General features: G+C 35.5%; 1 non-coding gene across 1 annotated transcript; it reads left to right on the plus strand.

Moving 5' to 3' along the window:
• Positions 1–6222: 6222 nt before the first annotated feature.
• On the plus strand, positions 6223–6329 carry LOC111727782. The gene has a single exon (XR_002775250.1). It is a non-coding gene; the product is annotated as a U6 spliceosomal RNA (small nuclear RNA).
• The last annotated feature ends 4690 nt before the right edge of the window (positions 6330–11019 follow it).

Genomic DNA, 11019 nt, shown 5'->3' on the forward strand with positions numbered 1-11019 from the left:
TCAGATGATTAAGTCAACAAATGTTTTTTACAAGTAGAGTTTTCTCAATCAGAATAGTAGCAAATCCTCTACTTTTTTTTTTCTTTAGTTAAACTGTAATATGAACTATCTTAGCACATCTGCTACATTCACAGAGCTTCAGTTCGAAACACTGAAAACCATGAAGTTAGTAAGAATATATAAACCTGTATATGTACACCATGGAATACTATGCAGCCCTAAAGAAAAACGAAGACTTTACCTCCTTCATGTTTACATGGATGGAACTGGAAAATGTTCTTCTTAGCAAAGTATCACAGGAATGGAAGAAAAAGTTTCCAATGTACACAGACCTTTTATGAAACTAATTTATAGCTCTCAAATGAAAGATACAACTTAATTCTAGCCCAAGAATATGGGGAGGGGGAGGGGAAGAGGAGGGGAGAAGGACAGCTGGGTGGTGGGAGGGTGACCAGAAAGATCACCTATATTTCTGTCTAACAAGGGTACAAGTGAACTTTTCTAGAACTAGAATATAAATGTTTTGACACAATGACTATGCAAATGCCATGAAATTTATGTGAACCAGCTTGATGAAAGTATTTCAAAATGTATGTGAAAACACTACACTGTACCCCATGTTTGCATTAATGTATACAGCTATCATTTAATTAAAAAAAAGAATATAGGAATTTTTTTAATAATTCAATTTCAATAGTCCTAGGAAGTAGTTATCCATTTGGTTAACAATCTAGAAAATTCAGTATTAATACAAATAGACTGTAACTGAATATATATTGGAAAACATTCAAAGTGGATATTATGAATTTTTAATAGCAATTTTTATCCATATAGGGGCCTCATTTTTTTTCTTTTTTGTAGAACATATGGTGCTAAAGAAAGGCAAGATTTTACATGCAAATACTTGCTTCATTCACAACCATTTGGAAACACATGTATAACTACTATAAAAACACACAGATTATAGTTTAATTATGACCCACAGATAGGTTTAGTATCCTTCCATACATTGAACCAACATATATTAGGAAACAGGCAAATATCTGGATTTCAGGGTTCACTTAAGGAATCATCAAATCTTGTGTCAGGCTTCTCTTGAGGAATCTCTAGGTGTCCCTTAAGCCGGTCTTACTGTTTGTATGCTGTATGTTGGCCCTTGACAGGAGGCATAGGCTTTCCAGTTTGTTACTGCACCCACCTAGGTACTTTACTTACTCTGGTCACAAACTGTGCCTCCACAAGTATTTAAATGTATGACTCCTGTTTTATAGTATTTATTGATAAAACTTTCAAAGTTTTCCAGAGAGATTATATTTGTCTATCATATGTAACCTAAATTTTGTATGAGTCCCTTAGTTATGGGGTCGGATCTTAGAACTTATAAAATGGCTTTTAAAAACGCTTTGACTTTCCATCTACCAAATAATTGTCTTCCTGTTAGAACACTTTAAGCCTTTTTAGGTTAATCATGGTTGTAGTTGGGTAGATTATGCATATTGCATGACATATGTTTCCCCTCAGCACCATCCTTTAAAAATGCAAATGATTTAGTGCCTTTACTTAGGGTGCAAATAGTTCATGTAGGTCAATGTTAGAACTTTTATTAAGAAATCATTATATTTCTGCTTTATATTTTCCCTAAAATAAACATAATTTAAAGAGAAACCAGAAAAAATGGATTAGAAAAGTAAATATGCATTAGGTTTCCAAATATCATTTTCATCGAGAATAAAATTTCTTAGTTAGCTTCCTAACAGCTGAGATAAAAATTGATATTTTTTTTTTTTTTTTTTTTGAGACAGAGTCTCACTTTGTTGCCCTTGGTAGAGTGTTGTGGTATCACAGCTCCCAGCGACCTCAAACTCTTGGGCTTAAGAAATTCTCTTGCCTCAGCCTCCCAAGTTAAAAATTGATAATCTTGTAACAGGAGACATCCCATGGGCCATTTAATAATAAGCAAGTAAAGTTCATTTGCAGTCTAGCTTTTTTCACTCAGAAAACCTTAGTGAACCATTTGAAGCAGGAGTGACAGACGAATTGGCATCTTGGGTCTTGTCAGCATCGATATAAGAGAGTCCTATGAGTTGGTATCACCTGGTGAAATCCTTCTCCTTTGTTGGAAAGCTTTCAAACCTGTATCATGGAAACTCTAATTTCCCAAATGTTAGTGTTTGCCCCCAAAATGTATTGCCAAAGAGAGATTAAGCAAATTTAAGAGATTGCTTTAATATTGGACATATAATGCAAAGTTTGGTAATATTTCTTATGCATAGATGATCATGGAAATTTTGTGCTGGGTACATACTTCTTATAAGTAGTCTTTGAAATCCAGTGTAAAAAATGTTGACCTGGGGGTAATAATTTAGATCATGAACTCAATAAAAATACTGAAACTGTTTACTACTATATCTTAGGATAGGGGGATATAGAGATGTTAATAATAGATACTGACTCTGCCCACAAGAAGCTCTTGGTTTAGATGGGAAACAAAAAAATAATTACAATATACTGTTGTAAATGCTGTGATGAAAGCAAAAATTCTTGGAAAAATAAATGTCTCAACTGAGTTTTGGAGGTAACCTGAGTTGATGTGATTAGGCAGTGAGAGGTGTTTCCAAGGGAAGGAGCCGCACATTGGAAAGCACAGAGGACTGAGAAGGAAGGGGTTACTTTTTATTTATTTTCTATATTATGTGTACAATTTTAGGACCTTACGTAAGATTTTCCACTTCAGTTGAAAAATGTGTAATTTTGTCAAGTATTGTATTGTTTTTGCTGTATTGCAGAAAGACACCACACCACTCTTCCTTGCTCTGAAGGAAACCCATTCAGATGTGGCAGAACTTTTAATTAAGAATAAAGCAAATATACATCTAGTTGATGGATGTAAGAGGTATAGTAATTAGTTCTTTTTTAAAAACCTGAGTGGTGTTCTAGAGTGGTAATTGTATCTCTCCTCAGAAATGTTAAATTAACAATAACTTTACCTCATAATTATTGGGGTATAGTGAAAAACATCAACACAGATCTTCAGTTAGACAGAAAAGCAGTTATTTTGACTGGGCAATATGAAGGACAGTATACAGAAAGATTTATCTTTTCTTTCAATATTGACTGATTTGTTTGTAATTTGGTGTTTTGGTGATAAATTAGCTGACAGGCTTTAGTTAGTTTTATAAAATGTGGACTTAAACTTGTAGTTTACTTTATGACTTAATACAAACTTCTTCACTCTTTCATAGCATTTTTCCACCTCTGTTGCCCATATAGTTTTCCTTTAGAACGTTCTGTTTCCCATAAGTAGGAGCTGGGATTCATTTTGTCTTTTGAATGACTCAGTGAGTCTTTGTTTTAAGTTGTTTTCTTTGAAGAATATTGATGTTAGATCATCCTTAAGTGACTATTGCTATTACCAGATCCTGTGGCTTCATCAGCTTTTCTCCATTTTCATTTCTAGTGTAGTTGATGTTTTATTTTTAATCGGCCTGGGCAGAGGGAAGAAAGCTTTAACTGGATAATCTTTTCCTTGAATATTTCAGTACCCAAGATGTTTATGTCTGTAAGAACATTCTGCACTGACAGGCAGGATATTGAATTGGTAAAGTATATTCAATTAGTGCTCTAAATAACTTTTTTCAAGTTCGTAAGTTTGGGTTATCTTTCTTCTTTTAGAACAGCCCTCATGCTTGCTGTACTTTGTAATTCGGAAACCTTAGTGGATCTTCTTTTGGAGCAGAATATTAATGTCTTTGCTGAAGATTTATTTGGACGGACTACAGATAATTTTCTCGCTCCTGACTCTGAAAGGTAAGTATAGACATTAAAAGACTAGTAAATGCTGGGTGGCACCTGTAGCACAGTGGTTAAGGTGCTGGCTACATGCACTGAGGGTAGTGGGTTCAAACAGGGCATGGGCCTGCTAAATCAACAATAACAGTTGCAACAAAAAAAATCTGGGCATTGTGGCAGGCACCTGTAGTCCCAGCTACTCAGGAGGCTTAGACAAGAGAATTGCTTAAGCCTTAGAGTTTGAGATTGCTGTGAGCTGTGACGCCTCAGCACTCTATCCAGGGTGACAAAGTGAGACTCTGTCTCAAAAAAAAAAAAAGAGTAGATAATGCTAAATTGAGGTGTAAAATAATTTCTACTGCAACTTGTATATCAGGTGAAATTTCATGGTTTGATTCAGATACTTTTAGAATGGCAGCGAGATAGCTGGAGGAAAAGCAAAAGCAGAGTAGTTGCAAACAGCAGTGAGTGTAGGATTCTTAAGACTTTTAAGACCTTTAACCTTAGGGATTTCAATTTTGTTCATTTTATTAGAAGTATAGTCTCTATACATGGAATAAAAACTGTCACAACTCTGCTTTTTCTGAGTAGTTATTTGGGTCTTGAAATGTCCACATTAGTGGAAGTTGTTGTAGCATTGCCTGGGCTTTATTCTCTAGACCCTCCTCCTTAAAATTTTCAGGAATTTAAAGGGTTTTAAAGTGCAAGAAAGGTGATCCTCTTTTATAAGGCAGAAAGGGGAGAAGAAGAACTCTGTAATCATTGTTTCCCTTGATTGTGTTGCTGCATTATTGCCATAGAAACTGGTCCTGCAGTCTGGTAATTATGGACCTTTGCTACTAGGAAGTCTTTGCCCATTCAGATGCCTCAGTCTCCATGGTCAACCACACTTAAACTTCAAAGAAACACTTTTTTTTAGTTCACATACATATGCTTATATGCTTGGCCATTGTTCCTAAAAGCCCCAGCATCCTGCTGTGGCAGCTAGGCCTCCTACCTTTAGCCACACAAACACAAGGTGAGCAAAGAGATCCCTCCCCCATACTTGCATGGAGCTTACGTGGAGCCCACATTTTAGTTTAGATTTAGCCTAATCCTTTGTAAATTGTCCTTTGAAGTCCTTTTCTCCAGAAAATAATAGTTGAGATTGTTCTAAACTGTCAGAAAGTTTCAAATAATGTTTCAGGAAAAGAGTTCCGTTGCTTCTTTGTTACTAGATCTATGCCCTGAGGCCTACTTATAACCTGTGTAGGATCTTTTCTTAAGCTGTGAAAGATCCTCTAGTAGTGGAAACCAACTTGCCCTTGGCCCTCAAATGATCTGTCCTTCATAATTATGAAAATATTTGAAGATAGTTGGTCCTCTACCTCAAAATTTAAAAATGTTTTCAAATTCTAAGAAGCTGCTGGATGTATACCTCTAAATTGGAACAGGTTAGTTGGATTTCTATGACAAAACAATACCAAAGCAAATAGACAACCTACACAGTAAGAAAGGATATTTGCATATTTTGAATTGGATAAAAGCTTAATAACTAGGATCTACAGAGGGCTCAAATTAATAAACACAAAAGAAACAAGAATCCTTTATAACACAGGACAAGAGAGATGACCACAGCCTTCTCTAAAGAAGACAGATGAATGGCTAACAAACATATGAAAAAATGCTCATAATCCCTAATTATTAGACAAATGCAAATTAAAACCACCCTGAGATATCACCTAACCCCAGTGAGAATGGCTCACTCTATAAAGTCTCAAAACTACAGATGCTGGCATGGGTATGGACAGAAGAGAACACTTTCGCAATGCTAGTGAGACTGTAAACTAATGCAACATTTTTGGAAGGAAGTATGGAGAACCCTCAAAGAACTCAAACTACCCCTCCCATTTGATCCTGCAATTCCATTACCAGGCATCTACCTAGAAGGAAAAGAAAATCCATTTACCGTAAGGACACTTGGCACTAGACTATTTATCACAGCTCAATTTACAATTGCTAAAATGTGGAAATAGCCTAAATGCCCACCAACCCAGGAATGGATTAACAAGCTGTGGTATATGTATACCATGGAATATATTATTCAACCAGTAAAAAAGATGGAGAATTTACATATTTTGTATTAAACTGGATGGAAGTGAAACACTTTATTCTTAGCAAAGCATCAGAAGAATGGAGAAGCATGAATCCTATGTACTCAATTCTGATATGAGAACAATTAATGACCTAGCACATGGTGGGGGGTTTAGGATGGGGAAAAAAGAGAAAGGGAGGGTGGGGTGTCACGTGGGGGTAGTGGTACACCTTTTGGGGGCAGAACACTATTATTGGAGGGTCTTTATTTGACACAAGCAATCAATGTAACCTGGTCTTTGTACACTCAATGAATCCCAAAAAATTAAAAAAAATACTTATATACAAAAGTAGAACTTTGTGCTTGCTTTGGCAGCACATATAATAAAATTGAAACAATACAGAGAAGATTAGCATGACTCACATGCAAGGGTCACATGCAGTTTTTTGAGACTGTCCATATTTTGTGCAGTCCTTGGAAGTTCACCGAATTGTTTGACAAACTCTAATAGTATGAGTCAAAGCAAAATGGGCAGCACCCAATATTGAAACTGTGATGTTCTCGAAAAAAATATTTGTGTAAGATGATCTATGAAATGAGAATGGAGCTGAATAATACCTGGGATGTTGTGTGCAACGTGTTGTTGGTATATTTCAGAAATGAGAAAGTATCAACTTGGATCTCCTTCATGGAACTTAAAGAAGTAGGATCCTTCACATCAGTTGGAGATAAGCATGGAGGTTAAATACCATTCTAACAAAGATCTGCTGGCTCAGAATCTGACTAGGTAGAGAGAGAATAGTAGGAATCCAAACAAGGTCTTGACATTTATTAGTTTTCTGCCATTATAATGGGGGATATTTAATTTATGTTATCTAATTTAGTGAGCTAATGTATTTACAAATAAATTTTGTTGAAAACTATGAAACAGCTGAGATGACTTTGTTACTGGATGAAGAGAGTTTGGCCACCTGTCACTGTTAGCCAATATGGAGAGATGGGGATAGGTACACCACACTTTATTTGTCAGATGGCCAGCAAGTGTGCAGAAGAGTAGGAGTAGCCTCTCCAAGACTATTCAGTTCTTTGATTTCCAAAATCACAGTTTTTTATTGTTGGAGATTCATTGAGGGTACAAAGAACAAGGTTACACTAGTTGCATTTGTCAAGCAAAGTTACTCTTATAAATGTGTTCCTCTCCAAGAGGTGTGCCAAACACTGTGACCTTCCCCTCCTTCCCTCTCTCCACTCCCCCATTCCTCCACACCCCAACACGTACTAGGTTATCAATTGTCCTCATATCAAAATTGAGTACATTGGATTCTTGCTTCTCCATTCTTGTGATGATTTTCTAAGAAGGATGTGTGCCACCTCCATCCAAATTAGAACAAAGGATGTATAGTGTCCATCTTTTTAGTGGCTGAATAGTATTCCATGGTATACATATACCACAGCTTGTTAATTCATTCCTGGGTTGGGAGCATTTAGGCTCTTTCTACATTTTGGTGATTATGAATTGAGCTGTGCTAAACAGTCTAGTGCAAGTGTCCTTATGGTAAAAGGACTATTTTTTTCTTCTAGGTAGATGCTCAGTAATGGAAGGATCACATGGGAAGTCTAGTTTGAGTTCTTTGAGGGTTTTCCATACTTCCTTCCAAAAGATTGTATTAGTTTGAAGTTCCAGCACCAGTGTAAAAGTGTTCCCTTCTCTCCACATCCACACCAGCATCTGAAGCTTTGAGACTTTGTGATGTGGGCCATTCTCATTGGGGTTAGATGATATCTCAGGGTGGTTTTGATTTTCATTTCTCAAATAATTAGGGATAATGAGCAATTTTTCGTTTTTTTTTTGTTTGTTTTTGTTATTTTTTTATTTGTCTGTCTTCTTTAGAGGAGGTTCTATTCATCTGTCTGGCCCATTGATAGAAGGGATTGATGGTTCTTTTTCTGTTGCTTAGTTTGAGTTCTCTGTAGATCCTCATTATCTTTTGTCCAATTCATAGTATGCAAGTATCTTTTCCCATTCTGATGACTGTCTATTTGCTTTGGTTGTTGTCCCCTTAGCTGTACAGAAGCTATTGAGTTTAATTAAGTCCCATTTGTTTATTTTTGCAGCTGTTGCAATTACCACTGAAGTCTTCTTCATACAGTCTTTTCCCAGACCAGTACCTTCAAGTGTTTTTCCAGTATTTCACGTATTTTTATTGTTTTATGCCTTAGATTTAGATCTTTTATCTATCTCAAATAAATTTTAGTGAGTGGTGAAAGATGTGGATCCATTTTAGTCTTTACATGCGGTTATCCAGTTCTCCCAGCACCATTTACTGAATAGGGATTCTTTCCTCTAGTGTATGTTCTTGTTTGGTTTATCAAAGATTAGGTGCTGTAAGATGTTAGTTTCATTTCTTAGTTTTTTCTTTGGTTCCAAATGTCTAGATCTCTCTTTTTGTGCCAATACCCTGCTGTTTTGATGACTATGGCCTTGTAGTACAGCCTAATGTATGGTAGGCTGATTCCCACAGCTTTGTTTTTATTACTAAGCATGGTTTTAGCTAGTCAGATTCCTCCTGGTTCCATAAAAACAAAAGAATTATTTTTTCCAAGTCTTTAAAGTATGATGTTGGTATTTTAATAGGGATTTCATTGAATCTGTGGATTGCTTTGGGAAGCATAGACATTTTAACAATGTTGATTCTTCCCAGCCATGACCATGGTATGTCCTTCCATTTTTATTTCTTTTCTTAGGGTTACATAATTTTCTTTATAGAGATCCTTCACCTCTTTTGTGAGGTATATTCCTAGGTATTTTATTTTCTTTGAAACTACTGTGAGGGGAATTGTGTCCTTGATTGTCTTTTCATCTTGGCTGATGTTCTTGGCATATATAAAGGCTACTGATTTGTGGAGATTAATTTTATATCCTGAGACCCTACTGTATTTTTTGATAACTTCCAGGAGTCTTGTGATTGAGTCTTTGGTCTCCTCTAAGTATAACATCATATCATTGGCAAAGAGGAAGAGTTTGACCTAATGTGCCCTCATTTGGATGTCTTTTATTTCCTTCTCTTGCCTGATTGTATTGGCTAGAACTTCCAACACTATGTTGAATTAGTAATGCTGATAGAAGACAACCTCGTCTGGTTCCAGTTCTAAGTGGAAAAGCTTTCAATTTTGCCCTGTTGAGTATAGTACTAGCTGTGGGTTTGTTGTAGACAGCTTTGATCAGTTTAAGAAATGTGCCACCTATACCTGTATTCTTCAGTGTTCTAAGTAGAAAAGGATGCTGGGTTTTATTAAAGGCTTTTTCTGTTTGTATTGAGAGGATCAGGTCTTCATTTTTGGTTCTTTTGATATGGTATATTCAAAAATCACAGTTTTATAAATAAAAGTTAAAAACAAGAATCATGCTAACCCTTATACTAAACAGCAGTAGTTAATACTCACTTTAAATAAAAATAACCACCATAACCCATGACCTGTAACAAACAATCACTGACATAACCCATGATCCATATAACAACATTCCAATTCAGAAGTTAATCTCCTTAATCTACTGACTTAAGCTATTCAAGATAAACAATTTTAGGTTAAAACCATATTTATAGAACAATAAGGATGGGAAACATGAGGTAAAGGTCACATAGGACATAACCGGCCAGACCATTTGTGTCATCTCAGCCCTAACCTGACTCCATCTTATTCTTGCTACATGTGCTGTCAACCTGATTTATAAGCCACAGGATAGAAAACAACCAATACCCAAAAAAGTAGTACTCAATAAATATGTACTGGAAAATGCAACATTAGAATATTAAAACCTATGGGGCAGCACCTGTAGCTCAGTGGGTAGGGTGCTGGCCACATACACCGAGGCTAGCCATTTGGAACCTGCCTAGGCCAGCTAAAACAACAATGACAACCGCAACAACAACGAAAATAGCTGGGAATTGTGGTGGGTGCCTGTAGTCCCAGCTACTTGGGAGGCTGAGGCAAGAGAATCACTTAAGCTCTAGAGTTTGAAGTTGCTGTGAGTTGTGACACCATGGCACTCTACCCAGGGTGACTTAGTGAGACTCTGTCTCCAAAAAAAAAAAAAGACTATCATAACCTATGAAAAATACAGATTATATTTTATTTGGCATCTATGATAGTTTCAATAATAAAGTTTAGGAACAAATGTATTCCTATTCCTCTGAGCATTTAAAAATTTCATTTCAATAAATCATCATAACAACCTAGTTAAAGAAGATCATAAAATCCTTATTTTTAGAAAAAAAAATATTGAACCTAAAAGAAGGAATTTGACCATGAAGAATTAGCTATTTGTTACAGAAGTAGAACATGTTCTGAGTTCAGGAAGTTTTCCATTTTTTCAAGCTAATTCTAGTTAATGTAATGAAGACTATTTCACTTTACTTTTTTTCTTCACTCTTTAGAAGCTGTATAAGAAATTTGTAGAGATTAAAAATTTGAACTGTATGGGATAACTTTCTGATATCACCTCTTATATTTTCTGAAATACTCTAATACCTTAATATATTTGGTAAATGTGTTTCATATCAGTATTAAAACTATAATTCTATTTATTCTTTATTCATAGCATTCAACAGAAAATTTTGGAATATAAGGCAAAAATTAAACCTATAACTCCTACACAAGGTAAGACTTCTGATAATGAATTACTCTGGGTTGTCCTATCAGTAAGAGTGGGAAGTTCTGAATACAAAGGAGCAGTTACCAAAAAAGTGTAAATTTTACGTATTTTTTCTTCATTTGTTCCTTCCAAGCCTAGAGTTCAGAATTGTCTAGGAAGTCAGTTGCAGATAACTTAGAATCCAAAACAATATTGTCTGAAAACAATTCATTTAATTAGTTATGGCCCCTAAAATCTTAGATTTTTGTATAAATAAGAAAAAAGATGTGAAAGTTAGAATGTTGAAAATTTTCTCTATCATCATACTGTAATGAGTTGAACCTATTAATAAAATAAATCCTCTGCTTAATTTTTATAATAGGGGATTTAGGTTCATCAAAAGAATATTAATTACTGTTTACCCTCAAAGAACATGGGGGTTATAGTCAAACATCTGCATATAACATTTTTGGGGGGAGACAGGGTCTTCCTCTGTTGGCCAGGGATGCATCATCATAGCTCA

This window comes from Otolemur garnettii, unplaced genomic scaffold, assembly GCF_000181295.1.
Source record: "Otolemur garnettii isolate 467f Iridium unplaced genomic scaffold, OtoGar3 scaffold00123, whole genome shotgun sequence".
Classification (NCBI taxonomy): domain Eukaryota; kingdom Metazoa; phylum Chordata; class Mammalia; order Primates; family Galagidae; genus Otolemur; species Otolemur garnettii.